The sequence below is a fragment of the Ranitomeya variabilis genome, chromosome 5 (genome assembly GCF_051348905.1).
Source record: "Ranitomeya variabilis isolate aRanVar5 chromosome 5, aRanVar5.hap1, whole genome shotgun sequence".
NCBI lineage: Eukaryota > Metazoa > Chordata > Amphibia > Anura > Dendrobatidae > Ranitomeya > Ranitomeya variabilis.
Window position 1 is genome coordinate 156,631,301 of NC_135236.1, and position 14,156 is coordinate 156,645,456.

Below are 14,156 nucleotides of genomic sequence, written 5' to 3' on the forward strand. Positions count from 1 at the left end.
GAGAACATAACCCAGGCACAAATCAACCAGATGGTCTGGTACATCCATAATGCCAGACTGTGGGCCTATGAGGAGGGGCAGAAGGTTTGAGTGTTGGTACCTATGTTACAGAATAAATTACAGGCCACATGGGAGGGACCATACACTGTACACAAGCAGCTAAATGATGTTAATTATGTGGTGACCCTAGATGAGCATGAAAAATGTCAGAAAGTATTTCATGTAAATATGTTGAAGGCTCGTCATGACAGGGAGACCTGTGTCTCACCAGTCTGTACCCTGCCTGAAGAGGGGGAGGCTGATCTGTTACTAGATGTGGGGGCTGGGAGTCAGTACATGGAGTCCCTGGAGTCAGCAGAGTTTAACCTTGAGCTATCCCACAGTCAGAGGTCTGAGCTGATGGGGGTGCTCAGCGAGTTCTCTGAAGTCTTCACAGGTGAGCCTGGGAGGATGCACTTAGCAACTCACCAGGTGGACACTGGTACTAATCCACCGGTACGGCAGTCTGCATACCGGGTATTGGCAGAGGTGAAGGCGCACATGAAAGAACAGGTAGAGGAGATGCTGAACCAGCAAGGTGAGGAGCACCCAATTATTTACCTAAGCAGGAAACTCCTGCCCAGAGAAGTGGCTTATGCCACCATTAAGAAGGAATGTTTGGCAATTGCGTGGGCTCTGCAGAAGCTGCAACCATACCTCTATGGGTGCAACTTCACCATGATAACAGATCATTACCCATTGAGTTGGCTCAACAGAGTAGTGGGGGACAACAGGAAATTGCTTAGATGGAGTCTGATACTACAGCAATATGATTTTACAATTCACCATAAGAAAGGAATCGATCATGGCAATGTTGATGACCTATCTTGCCATGGTGGGTAAGAACCAGATACACGCTCGGGAGCTGACCTGTAAGTCAACCCCATGCACGTTGATAAGGAGGGAGGTGTAGTGAAATATATATATATATATATATATACAGTTAGGTCCATATATATTTGGACAGGGACAACATTTTTCTAATTTTGGTTATAGACATTACCACAATGAATTTTAAACAAAACAATTCAGATGCAGTTGAAGTTCAGACTTTCAGCTTTCATTTGAGGGTATCCACATTAAAATTGGATGAAGGGTTTAGGAGTTTCAGCTCCTTAACATGTGCCACCCTGTTTTTAAAGGGACCAAAAGTAATTGGACAGTTGACTCCAAGGCTATTTCATGGACAGGTGTGGGCAATCCCTTCGTTATGTCATTCTCAATTAAGCAGATAAAAGGCCTGGAGTTGATTTGAGGTGCGGTGCTTGCATTTGGAAGGTTTTGCTGTGAAGTAAACATGCGGTCAAAGGAGCTCTCCATGCAGGTGAAACAAGCCATCCTTAAGCTGCGAAAACAGAAAAAAACCCATCCGAGAAATTGCTACAATATTAGGAGTGGCAAAATCTACAGTTTTGGTACATCCTGAGAAAGAAAGCAGTGGTGAACTCATCAATGCAAAAAGACCTGGGCGCCCACGGAAGACAACAATGGTGGATGATCACAGAATAATCTCCATGGTGAAGAGAAACCCCTTCACAACAGCCAACCAAGTGAGCAACACTCTCCAGGAGGTCGGCGTATCAATATCCTAACCTACCATAAAGAGAAGACTGCATGAAAGTAACTACAGAGGGTTCACTGCACGGTGCAAGCCACTCCTAAGCATCAAGAAGAAAAAGGCTAGACTGGACTTTGCTAAAAAACATCTAAAAAAGCCAGCACAGTTCTGGAAGAACATTCTTTGGACAGATGAAACCAAGATCAACCTCTACCAGAATGATGGAAAGAGAAAAGTATGGCGAAGGCGTGGTACAGCTCATGATCCAAAGAATACCACATCATGTGTAAAACACGGCGGAGGCAGTGTCATGGCTTGGGCATGCATGGCTGCCAGTGGCACTGGGTCGCTAGTGTTTATTGATGATGTGACACAGGACAGAAGCAGCCGAATGAATTCTGAGGTATTCAGAGACATACTGTGTGCTCAGATCCAGCCAAATGCAGCAAAACTGATTGGTCATCGGTTCATTCTACAGATGGACAATGACCCAAAACATAAGCCCAAAGCAACCCAGGAGTTTATTAAAGCAAAGAAGTGGAATATTCCTGAATGGCCAAGTCAGTCACCTGATCTCAACCAAATTGAGCAGCATTTCACTTGTTAAAGACTAAACTTCAGACAAAAAGGCCCACAAACAAACAGCAACTGAAAACCACCGGAGTGAAGGCCTGGCAGAGGATCAAAAAGGAAGAAACACAGCGTCTGGCAATGTCCATGAGTTCAAGACTTCAGGCAGTCATTGCCAACAAAGGGTTTTCAACCAAGTACTAAAAATGAATATTTTATTTAAAATTATTGAATCAGTCCAATTACTTTTGGTCCTTTTAAAAACAGGGTGGCACATGTTAAGGAGCTGAAACTTCTAAACCCTTCATCCAATTTTAATGTGGGTACCCTCAAATGAAAGCTGAAAGCCTGAACTTCAACTGCATCTAAATTGTTTTGCTTAAAATTAATTGTGGTAATGTCTATAACCAAAATTAGAAAAATGTTGTCTCTGTCCAAATATATATGGACCTAACTGTATATATATATATATATATATATATATAGATATGATTGTGTGACTAGCAGTAATTTAACTGTCCTGAAGGCTGCAAGTCTCACCAAGGTGATACCATAAGTTATCCTGAGAAAGCAGTCTACTGTCTCCAATCTCGCCAGGTGATCTTGCTAAGAACCAGGAAGGGGAAACATTTCACATCTTCGACTCTTTTGAAGGGAGATGTCAATTACAGCCTGACACTATCTATCTGTGAGAAACTTACACAGAGAATTTCAGAGGAAATAATATATTAATTGGCGGAGTGGCCACGGTCCAATCACAAACGAGCAATTATAAATGTTAACATGAGAGGCTGGTCTAGAAATTTGACCTCCAAGTTAACTCTATAAATTAGGCCTGTATGCATACAAAGTGGTTCACAGATTGAGGGGCAGCCAAGCTGATGTGCTCCAGTCCATATTCATCCTCCCCTCAGGGAGCAGAAAGCAGACTACAAAGTTAGATATTTTCTGTAAGTTTTCTCCAGTTTATTTTTATAACTGTTTTGCATATGTGTATGTCTTATTACCATATTTTTATACCCTTTTATTGTAAGCACTGTACCTTTTATATTCAAGCATAAAACTTTAACAAGTTGAACCTTCCATGTTCTAAGGAATAATAATAATAATTTTATTTATATAGCGCCAACATATTCTGCAGCGCTTTACAAATTATAGAGGGGACTTGTACAGAAAATAGACTTTACAGCATAACAGAAATCACAGTTCAAAATAGATACCAAGAGGAGTGAGAGCCCTGCTCGCAAGCTTACAAACTATGAGGAAAAGGGGAGACACAAGAGGTGGATGGTAACAATTGCTTTATTTATTTTTTTCTTATTTATTTTTTTGTTTTTTTTTGTTTTTTTTAATGGGCCACACAGGTATAGTTAGGTTAATGCGTTGAGGCGGTAGGCCAATCTGAACAAATGAGTTTTTAGGGCACGCTTAAAAGTGTGGGGATTGAGGATTAATCGTATTAACCTGGGTAGTGCATTCCAAAGACTCGGCGCAGCACGTGTAAAGTCTTGGAGACGGGAGTGGGAGGTTCTGATTATTGAGGATGCTAAACTGAGGTCATTAGCAGAGTGGAGGGCACGGGTAGGGTGGTAGACTGAGACCAGAGAGGAGGTGTAGGGTGGTGCTGAGCCATGGAGTGCTTTGTGGATGAGGGTAGTAGTTTTGTACTGGATTCTGGAGTGGATGGGTAGCCAGTGTAATGACTGGCACAAGGTAGAGGCATCGGTGTAACGGCTGGTGAGGAATATGATCCTGGCTGCAGCATTCAGTACAGATTGGAGAGGGGAGAGTTTGGTAAGAGGGAGGCCGATTAGTAGAGAGTTACAATAGTCCAGACAAGAATGAATAAGTGAAACAGTAAGAGTTTTTGCAGAGTCTAAAGTAAGAAAAGGGCGAATTCTAGAAATGTTTTTGAGATGCAGATAAGAAGAGGGAGCCATTGATCCGATGTGGGGGGTGAATGAAAGCTCAGAATCAAGTATGACCCCAAGGTAGCGGGCATGTTGCTTTGTAGTAATGGTGGAACCGCACACGGAGATGGCAATGTCAGGCAAAGGTAGGTTAGTAGAGGGAGAGAACACGAGGAGTTCAGTTTTTGACAGGTTCAGTTTCAGATAGAGGGAGGACATGATGTTAGAGACAGCGGTAAGACAATCACTGGTGTTTTCTAAAAAGGTTGGCGTGATAACAGGAGAAGAAGTGTATAATTGGGTGTCGTCAGCATAGAGATGGTACTGAAAACCAAATCTACTGATTGTTTGTCCAATAGGGGCAGTATACAAAGAGAAGAGGAGGGGGCCTAGGACTGATCCTTAAGGAACCCCAACAGTAAGGGTAAGGTGAGAGGAGGAGGAACCAGCAAAAGATACAGTGAAGGAGCGGTCAGAGAGAGGAGGAGAACCAGGAGAGAACGGTGTCCTTGAGGCCGATGGAGCGGAACATAGAGAGGAGGAGCTGATGATCCACAGTGTCGAATGCTGCGGAGAGATCCAAGAGAATTAGCATTGAGTAGTGACCATTAGATTTAGCTGTTAGTAGGTCATTAGAGTCTTTAGTGAGGGCAGTAAGGAATCCATAGCCTTAAGGTGTGTGAGCCTTATGATTGGCGAACAGTAGTAGTAATATTTCTGGGACTCATCTCCCGTGTGTTCGGTGAGTGGTGGCAGAGTGTATGAGCAGGTGTGTGGCCTGGATCGGTGTGTAATTTATGCTCCCATTACAGCATAGGACAGAGGTTGAATGCTGGACTGAGAGAAGGGAGATAGATTAACCCTTGCAGGCGCAACCCCAAGTCACGTGCTGAGAAGTGGGTGCGTGACAACTGATTACATTGCACTTTATGACAAAAAGGCTGTGCACAAAGATGTAGAAAGAATAACTAAAAATTATTTGTTATTAAGTTAAAGACACACAGACATCAGTTACCTAAAATCATCTAAAAGCACACATAAGAGAAAATCTTAATAAGAAGCCCATATTGAGCCATACAAGCATTGAATAGACACCAAAACACTGACAATGTGGAGTGTGATGAAATATGACCAGTAAGAGTGAGCACACACACTAATAATATAAATTACAGTAAACAAGGCCAAACCCCAACCAAAAATACAGGATGGGCCATGTATATGGATACACCTAAATAAAATGGGAATGGGTGGTGATATCAACTTACTGTTTGTGGCACATTAGTATATTAGTATATGGGAGGGGGAAAACTTTTTAAGATGGGTGGTGACCATGGCGGCCATTTTGAAGTCGGCCATTTTGGATTCAACTTTTTTTTCCAATAGGAAGAGGGTCATGTGACACATCAAACTTATCGAGAATTTCACAAGAAAAACAATGATGTGCTTGATTTTAACATAACATTATTCTTTCATTAGTTATTTACAAGTTTCTCTTTGTTTACAGCCATTGACATGTTGCAGAGGTTAACACGTGAGGAGTAGATAGAAATTGTGCTAATGTCTGGTGAACGCAGTACCCGGGTCATTGCAGCAGATTTCTGTCATTATTCCCATGTTATTTAGGTGTATCAGTATAAATGGGCCACCCAAAAATGTTTGTCATTGAACATAATGTTCTGTGTAAACCGAGGGTCCTGTTCAAATTTTTGTTTTGCCCAATCTGCACATTCAGCATGCTGATCTGGGTCATCCTCGATGAGATGCTGCAGCAGCTGGATTTTGTAAGGGTGCCATTTGTGAGTAGCTAATATCCGCCGAAGGGATGTTCGACTGATGCAGATTGGAGCGCTGAATTTGCAGAATGGGCAAAACAAAAATTGGAACAGGACCCTCAGTTTACACAGAACATTATGTTCAGTGATGAGGCAAACTTTTTTGGGTAGGCCATTTTTATGGATACACCTAAATAACATGGGAATTGTGACTGTTTTCTTGTGTAGGGTGTCTTGCATTGAAATCTGCTGCAATGACCTGGGTACTGTGTTCACCAGACATCAACACAATCTCTATCCGCTCCTCACATATTAACCTCTGTGACATGTCAATAGCTGTAAACAAAGAGAAACTTGCAAATAACTCATGAAAGAATAAAGTTGCGTTAAAGCGAAGCACACCATTGTTTTTCTTGTGAAATTTTCAATAAATTTGATGTGTCACATGACACTCTTCCTATTGGAAAAAATTAAGTTGGATCCAAAATGTCCAACTTCAAAATGGCTGACATGGTCTCCACCCATCTTGAAAAGTTTTCCCCCTCCCATATACTAATGTGCCACAAACAGTAAGTTGATATCACCAACCATTCCCATTTTATTTAGGTGTATCCATATACATGGCCCACCCTGTATATCAGCAGTGTTATTAGGCACAATAAAAAGATCATACTGAAATCAAGAAAGTAGTAGTGGAAAGGGGCTATGAACAGGAACAGTCCCCACAGCAATCACAATTATTACTTCTGTAACCTTAAAACACATCTTGAGGTCGATTCATCAAAGCTTTTACACCACAAACGTTAACTAAAAGCTTTGACAAGTTGAAACATTTTTGTGCAATGCCATTTTGGATCAGCTCTCCTGGAATAGGCGGAGCTGGGTAAAAGCTGGGGCAGGGGAATGGCTACGATTCCCATCAAACTCTTTCAATCTGCCAGGATTTTCTACACAAAAAATGCTACTCCATACTGGAGTAACATTTCTGGCGCAGTGCACCTCTTAATGAGTTCATGGCCATGCACTCTGTCATGACTGATATATTGCGAGATTACTCTATGCCAGTCTTCATGAATCAGCACCTTTGTATGTAGCATTATACATATAATGCTAAAATTCATCAAAAGTTTAGAAAAATTTGCCATTTTTAAGCTTTTCAATTTCTCTTCTAGTGTGAGATTTTTGGTAATACTCTCCCTTTGTGAATCACAGCTATGTCATGGTCGCTATTGACAATGCCATAACAGATTAAGTAGACACATGATGTAGACTTTTCCTTGCACAAATTAAAGTAATGAGAATTTAAAATCTGCAATATGTCAAATTCTGGTGCAGATTTTCACCATTTCTACCCACCGGAGGCTGAAATCTACTGTAAAATCTATAGTGTATACAAAGAAAAAACCATGAGTAAGACATAAGGATTTTGCTGCAGGTGTACAGAAGAAATATCACCACATGTAGATGTAGCGCTCCCCACTGCCGCAGGGCCGAGGGGTACCCGGTACCGGGCCTCTGAGTCTCTGCTCTGGGGTTGTCACGGTGGCTAGGCCCCGGTCCGTGACCCTGCCGAGGGGCGCACAGTAAATGAGGTGGATAGATGCTGTGACGGATGGGGTGGTGGTGCTGTAGTAGTGCAGTGCAGTAAATAACGAGGACACCAGGTTGCAGTCTCTTTACCTCTTTACTGAAGATCTCTGGGTCCTCAGTCCAGAACACGGTTCACCAGGCTGCGCAAGTCCGGCCGGTCCAATGGCACCTCCAGAGTCCTCTTCACAGGTGGAAATCTGTGCCTTCCTACTTGCGCTATGTGTTGCGGTCCTTCCCTGCTGTGCTTACAGAAAGTCCCCACAACTGTTGTGTCTGTCTCTTAAGTTCCCTCACAACTCGATTAGATGATGTTCTGCTAATCCTCCGTCCCTCCCTGATGTTCTGGTTGGAACGGCACCCGTTTGACGGGTAGGCTCGGAGCTCTTCCGGGACCCTAGAGTCGCCCCTCTCCACAGATTGCCCCCCAAGACTGCATAGGTGATTTAACTTAGACAGCCCGCCTTAAACTGACTGTCCTGCCGCTGTTTGGAGTATTGCTTGAAGCTGAATGTTATGATACTCCCTCGGCGTTCCGGCCACCGGTAGTGCGCCTCAGTAGGATGTTGCTTCGGTCTTACAGCACGACTCCTACTGGTACTTCTCCTTTTGCGTGATCTCGTTTCTCACTCAGCATAATCTATCTCTCTTCTAATCCTTCCTTGGGCACCGCCGCTACCCGGAGCAGGCACGGTCCCGTTACGTTCGTTCAAGTTGCCAAGCCTCTGTCAGGATCCCACCCCTGACAGAGACCCTACTGTATCTTCCCCTACAACACCCTCTGCAACAAGGTGTTGCCTGGTTCCAACCCAGTCAGCTTTCTGATCTAACTTCCTGCCTGACCCCCAGTTTACCCACTATGGTGGGGAGTGGCCTAGTGAATAGAACCCTTAGCTCCCCCCGGAGGCCCGACTGTGAAATGTATTGGTGTCTGTGATACCTGATCAGATGAACTCCTTCAGTGCCATCAGACGTACCATAGCTCCCCTTAGTGGCGGAGCCACAGTACTGCAATAACCAGGACTCTGGGGCGCTGCACTCCCCCCTGGTTAAACACAGTACTCCGGGACTGGGAAGAAAACAACAATACAAGTTAGCAAAAAGACATACAGTTTTGTTGAGTGCAATAACAATAAGCATATTTAAACAGGCTTCCCTTTATGGGAGGTGAGAACACTTGAACGTTACAAACATGGTTAAATATCATAGCAACATGCTATAAATAACTTGCTTCTACCCAACCGGGTATTCTACTAAGTGCAAAATTGTTGAACAATAATTTAACATTGCCTTTAAGGACCTACACTCTGAATCCACTAAAGACCTTCTTATAATCACATTATAAGGTAATTTAACTTTTTCATTCTCCTACTTTAAATCTGCAGGACCGCCTGTCCTAACGGCACCAGACCTACTGCCTCTCCCTTCTATGCAGGACCGCCCCGTTCAGCCCGGGCCTACTGCCTTTTCAACTACTATACACAGTATAGAACATAACATTACTTTCAGTTTAAGAGCACTGAGCCATCTCTACATGACTCCTATGAGGACTGAGGATTCAGGGTTCACCTTCTATCCCCACTATCTATCAACATTATCAAAAACGGTTTCTTTTATCGAACATTAATTCTTCTCATTTTCTTCCTCACTAATATGCACGCTGGACACCACGTCTACTCCTACGGGCCCACTGCATCCTTCTTCTAGCTTTCATTTTCTGTCAGAGAACATCATCAGCATTTCTTTACAATTAACTAGTTGAATACATATAACTTTCCCATGTAAACATTATCATCACTTTCTTTTGTCAGAACATTATTGCTACCTGTCTTAAAGCAATATCACTGTTTAAGTGCGACAGTTGAACATCCCCTTTAAGAGGGGACCAAGTCTCTATAAGGTAGCACGTCTTCTCAAGCTACCAGTCCATACTCAGCAAAGGTTCCAGTGTGGTATCTTCACAAAGAGTCCTTCTTTAAGTAAAACCAGTAGGGAGCACCTTTAATAAGGTGCAAACTATGTACAAAAAGTTTGTATCATGCACTGTTCATGATTGCGGCAGTTCTGGAAACTTTGTGCAAAACTTTAGAAAAATAAACAAAACAATAGGGATCCCAGGTCAACAAAAGGATCCCTTTAAGAGTTAACCCTGGACGGGTCTAGCAGCAAAACAGGAAACGAACAAACAGTCAAAGAACTATTTACATATTTAAAGCAGTCATGCTTACTCATTTTTCGGGGAAGAAGGTGGTTTCCTCCCGGGCCTCACCAGACCAACGGGTCGTCCTCCTGGTTCAAGGAGCGGGTCCCGCCCCAACAACGACAGGATCCCTCGCCGGGATGTTCTTTTCACCGAGGATCCTGCATGCCCCCAAGGTACATGGTGGGTCCGGGTTCCCCGCTGCTCCACAGGGTCAGGTTCCATTGCCTTTTCGGCGGGAGGTTCATCTTCGGAGGTTGCAGCGGCGGCCTGGAGCGCGACGCACCGCTGGACACCCCGCGCCATCCAGCCAGCTTCGCCTGTTGCTCTCCTCCACCTGGTGTAGGTTACGGCATCACCTGGCTCCAGGTCGCGAGCGAACCTTCCACCGCAGGGTTCCACCTCCTCTCGGTCCATGTGGACTTGTAGCGGCCCCCCGATCTCCTGTATAACCCCTCTTCCATGTCGGGGGTTAAAGGAGACCACTACACCCCAGTGGGACGATGGGACCTCTGCAACGCTGGTCAGATCAATCTGAGCTGCAGGCTGGGGCCGGCTCCGCCACGCCGTCATCAGGTGCCGCAGGTGTTCGGCCTCTGGCAAGATCCTCATGCCCTGTGTTTGCAGCGTACCTTCAGCCGCGGCCGGGTTGGGAGGAGTCGGGGACACCGGAGATAGACGGATCTCCGTGGGCTGGCCCAGCCGAGCGAGCACGTGGGCATCAGCCTCCAAGCGGTGTGCTATTTGTCGGGCCTCGGCTGCGGCCACACACTCCTTGGACATCTGCCAGTTGGGTCGACCCATCGGTGGTTCCATAAGGGCCAGTCCCCGCAACGATGGCGTCTCCGAGGCTGTGTCTGGTGATGCGGCTCCATGCCGAGTCAGGTTATCCCCACGCGGTGCTCCCGGCGTCGCCATCTTTATCTCCTCTCCAGTGTCTTCTTCCCACGGTCTCTTTCGTGGGCGGCCCCGTCTCCATGGTCTCCACCCTCCAAACAGGATCAGGAGGCGGACCTCGGCTGTTGACGGACACGTCCTCAGGACACAGAAATATTTAGACTGGGCGGCCATTGTTGTTCGCGCTCTCCAGCTTGCCTACGCCTACTCCACGCCCCTCCTCTTCTCCTGCGCTCTCCTCAGCGCTGTAATGGCGGCGGATTTTGGCGGTAAATGGCGCAGCACACAGTCTTTTGCAATAGAGTACAGTCCAAGCACAACAAATCACAGTTCCAAGGCACACATGACCTGATTCTTCAGGCTTAAGTAGATCCTGTTCGTGATGCCAAATTGTAGCGCCCCCCACTGCCGCAGGGCCGACGGGTACCCGGTACCGGGCCTCTGAGTCTCTGCTCTGGGGTTGTCACGGTGGCTAGGCCCCGGTCCGTGACCCTGCCGAGGGGCGCACAGTAAATGAGGTGGATAGATGCTGTGACGGATGGGGTGGTGGTGCTGTAGTAGTGCAGTGCAGTAAATAACGAGGACACCAGGTTGCAGTCTCTTTACCTCTTTACTGAAGATCTCTGGGTCCTCAGTCCAGAACACGGTTCACCAGGCTGCGCAAGTCCGGCCGGTCCAATGGCACCTCCAGAGTCCTCTTCACAGGTGGAAATCTGTGCCTTCCTACTTGCGCTATGTGTTGCGGTCCTTCCCTGCTGTGCTTACAGAAAGTCCCCACAACTGTTGTGTCTGTCTCTTAAGTTCCCTCACAACTCGATTAGATGATGTTCTGCTAATCCTCCGTCCCTCCCTGATGTTCTGGTTGGAACGGCACCCGTTTGACGGGTAGGCTCGGAGATCTTCCGGGACCCTAGAGTCGCCCCTCTCCACAGGTTGCCCCCCAAGACTGCATAGGTGATTTAAGTTAGACAGCCCGCCTTAAACTGACTGTCCTGCCGCTGTTTGGAGTATTGCTTGAAGCTGAATGTTATGATACTCCCTCGGCGTTCCGGCCACCGGTAGTGCGCCTCAGTAGGATGTTGCTTCGGTCTTACAGCACGACTCCTACTGGTACTTCTCCTTTTGCGTGATCTCGTTTCTCACTCAGCATAATCTATCTCTCTTCTAATCCTTCCTTGGGCACCGCCGCTACCCGGAGCAGGCACGGTCCCGTTACGTTTGTTCAAGTTGCCAAGCCTCTGTCAGGATCCCACCCCTGACAGAGACCCTACTGTATCTTCCCCTACAACACCCTCTGCTACAAGGTGTTGCCTGGTTCCAACCCAGTCAGCTTTCTGATCTAACTTCCTGCCTGACCCCCAGTTTACCCACTATGGTGGGGAGTGGCCTAGTGAATAGAACCCTTAGCTCCCCCCGGAGGCCCGACTGTGAAATGTATTGGTGTCTGTGATACCTGATCAGATGAACTCCTTCAGTGCCATCAGACGTACCATAGCTCCCCTTAGTGGCGGAGCCACAGTACTGCAACGACCAGGACTCTGGGGCGCTGCATAGACCAATCAATAAAGCTGTTGAATATGCAGTAAAAGTTCTTCAAGGGGCTTAGATCTGTAAAAAAAATAAGTTCACTAATGCCAACCTACTGGCACCTACCTGGAACTAGTGTGGGCCACTTCATGGTCTGCGTCAGCAAAAAAAAGTGTCTGCTTTCCAGCAGGTGAAGAAACGCTGCAGCCTATGGTTTTCTGCAATTGTCAGGTGAGTTTAAACAGCATGTCATCAGAAAAAACATCCTGCTGAAATCACCTGATCACTGCAGCCAGTCACAGACCATGGTCATCCTGTGGCTGGTGGAACTTTGATGTATTCAGTTCACGTGCTTCTTTAGACCATAAAATGGATAACAATGGATCCAGGTGGGTGAGAGTAGTTGAATTTTGGTTATTTTTTGAGAGATCTAAGTGCTTGGGGAAATTTAGATTTTTCCTGGACAGCCCTTTTAAAGGGAATCTGTCAGCAGTTTTTTGCTACCTCATCTAAAAGGAGCATGATGCAGGCAAAGAGACCCTGAATCCAATGAGGTATCACTTGGTTTACTGGGTGCAGTAGTTATGACACAATCAGAGCTTTTAGATCTGGAATGAAGCAGAGCTGAGGAAGCAAACCCCACCCACACCAGGAAGTGAAAGTCCATTTTCTATTGATGATGAGCTGCTTATCACAGGAAAGGGCAGAGTCAGACAACCTGGCACGTGGCAGCTAGCAACAGCACTGATAACATCCAAGTAAACCTTCATTGTCTGTAAACATCATTACACAGCCTGATAAGTGACACATGGCTGAATTCAGTGTTTTAACCCCTACCTCATGCTGTCCTCAGATTAAATAGCAAAAACCTGCTGACAGATTCCCTTTAAGATTTATGATTCACTTCTGGGGATTACCGTATTTTCCGGCGTATAAGACGACTTTTTAACCCCTAAAAATTGTCCCAAAAGTCGGGGGTCGTCTTATACGCCGGGTACGGTGTGTGCAGGGAGCGATCCTGGATGTTCCCAGGGTCTGAAGGAGAGGAGACTCTCCTTCAGGCCCTGGGATCCATATTCATGTTAAAAATAAAGAATAAAAATAAAAAATATGTATATACTCACCCCTCCGAGAAGCCTGGCTGTCACCGGTGTAAGCGTCTGCCTCCGTTCCTAAGAATTTCAGAGCGTGAAGGACCTTCGATGACGTCACGGTCAGGTGACTGGTCACATGAGCGGTCACGGACCAATCACAGGCCAGTCACCTGACCGTGACATCATCGAGGGTCCTTCATGCTGCAATTCTTAGGAACGGAGGCAGACGCTTACACCGGTGAGAGCCAGGCTTCTCGGAAGGGTGAGTATATACAGTGCCTACAAGTAGTATTCAACCCCCTGCAGATTTAGCAGGTTTAATAAGATGCAAATAAGTTAGAGCCTTCAAACTTCAAACAAGAGCAGGATTTATTAACAGATGCATAAATCTTACAAACCAAAAAGTTTTGTTGCTCAGTTAAATTTTTATAAATTTTAAACATAAAAGTGTGGGTCAATTATTATTCAACCCCTAGGTTTAATATTTTGTGGAATAACCTTTGTTTGCAATTACAGCTAATAATCGTCTTTTATAAGACCTGATCAGGCCGGCACAGGTCTCTGGAGTTATCTTGGCCCACTCCTCCATGCAGATCTTCTCCAAGTTATCTAGGTTCTTTGGGTGTCTCATGTGGACTTTAATCTTGAGCTCCTTCCACAAGTTTTCAATTGGGTTAAGGTCAGGAAACTGACTAGGCCACCGCAACACCTTGATTTTTTGCCTCTTGAACCAGGCCTTGGTTTTCTTGGCTGTGTGCTTTGGGTCGTTGTCTTGTTGGAAGATGAAATGACGACCCATCTTAAGATCCTTGATGGAGGAGCGGAGGTTCTTGGCCAAAATCTCCAGGTAGGCCGTGCTATCCATCTTCCCATGGATGCGGACCAGATGGCCAGGCCCCTTGGCTGAGAAACAGCCCCACAGCATGATGCTGCCACCACCATGCTTGACAGTAGGGATGGTATTCTTGGGGTCATATGCAGTGCCATCCAGTCTCCAAACGT